Source organism: Lathyrus oleraceus, chromosome 2 (genome assembly GCF_024323335.1).
Source record: "Lathyrus oleraceus cultivar Zhongwan6 chromosome 2, CAAS_Psat_ZW6_1.0, whole genome shotgun sequence".
NCBI lineage: Eukaryota > Viridiplantae > Streptophyta > Magnoliopsida > Fabales > Fabaceae > Lathyrus > Lathyrus oleraceus.
The window spans coordinates 138,268,159-138,269,999 of NC_066580.1; positions in this window are offsets into that span (position 1 = coordinate 138,268,159).

Genomic DNA, 1,841 nt, shown 5'->3' on the forward strand with positions numbered 1-1,841 from the left:
TGAGATCTTGATTCAAAATGATATCACAACTCATATGAACTCTTGATGAATGATCATGGTGCCTAAATTCTTCAGAATGGCCACCATCTATGGCTCAATGAATGCCTTTGACTGTCTTGACTGTTGATTGCTTCAGTTGCAAGTAACAATGTTAGATGACAATATTTTTGTACTTTTGGTTAGTAAACAAATGAAAAGCAATGATATACAAATGCAAAACATGCTTGGTGATCAAGAACCACACTCAAAAGATAACCCACCCACAGGAAAGGAGGCAAGGTGCACATTGATCCTTGAGGCAATGATATGATATGATATGATGTGATATGATGAGGGATCTTAGGGACAAAATTGGGGTCTTACAGGTATGTTGAATTATAATTCCTTGTTTCGAAGTAGGTTGCTTGACAGAACAAGGAAGTGTCGAACCACCTAGTGTCTTGAGTTGTATTAGTGTCGAAGTGTCAAAGTGTCGAAGCATGTTGCTTCACACAGGATTTCAACTTTGCCATATTTTAGTAGTGTTATCTATTTTGGGCTTTTATAGTTTTGGGTTTTGCTTGAGGTCCAAGTTGTAGCGGTAAATTCATGACCATTAAGTTATGGATAAACTTAACGTCAATTAAACCAGAGTCGCCACCGCGTTTTTATTGTTTCCAAAGAAAAAGGGAAAAGTACGAACAAAATCCAAAGGTAAGAAGTTTTAAAATCAAAACTAATAAAATGCCAGAGATTACAGGTAAGGGGGTTGGTTACACAGAGGGAAGGTGTTAGCACCCAAAGTGTCCTAGGTACTCCTAGGGGGCTTTTTTTGTGTGCATATGTGTTTTTGTATAAAATGATGTTTGAGAAAAAATAGAGTGTGGAGATGAGAAGAGAATTCATTGATTATATTTTTGTGTTTGACAAGTCCTTCGGACTTATGCTTACGTACCAACATAAAAATGAGGGATCAAAACCTCGTAGTTCGTGGTAACAATTTCAAAGTGAGCCCATTTGCTTTTAACAAAAATTTAAATCTAACAAAGGCCCGAAGGGCCTAAAAAAGATTTAAATGAGTGTTAGTTATTTTTGTCTTTTGAAATTTTAAGTCAAGTATAGTTAAGTTCATTTACAAGTTTTATTAAGAAAAGAATTTTAAAATGCAATGGGATAAGGCCAAAGTTTCTAATTTGCAAAATGGTATAAGTTTAGAAATCACAAGCAAAGAAGAATTTTAAAAGGAGAGAGAGATTTGAAATTAAAGAAATGGGGAAGAGATGAAGAGACTAATCCTAAGCATAAATTTAAAAGTTAAGAGTTGAAAATATCTGACCAGTGGGATGCAATCCAATAGACAAGAGTGTCATATAGAAACTCATTTTTCCCTTGGACTTTAGAATCAAGCAATATCAATACACAAATATCAAGATGAAGAGCAATGCATCAAATAAAGATAGCCACATCCAAGCTTAGCAACTCCATGATATTCTTCATAATCTCCATGTATCAGATGAACTCAAAGATAAGCAGTAGGCACAGGTTCAAAGTAATAGCTTCAATAAGACCATGTAGCAGATGAACTCATAAGAGATCACAATACTTGCATCAGATGAAGTTCACTTCACAAGCACTTGGTTTCAAGAAAATTGGCATTGGCCAAGTCCCTTTTGCATAGGGAGTGTTGCCTAATTCTAAGTCCAATGTCTCATATCAAACCAACAGTCCACACAAATTTCTTTTAGGGTTTTTGTTGTTATTATGTACATTAAGGTCAAAAGACCACAAAAACAAACAAGTATATACAATCACAATATAATCACAGAATGAGGCTCAAATGAGCAAAGTGAAAATGACATTAA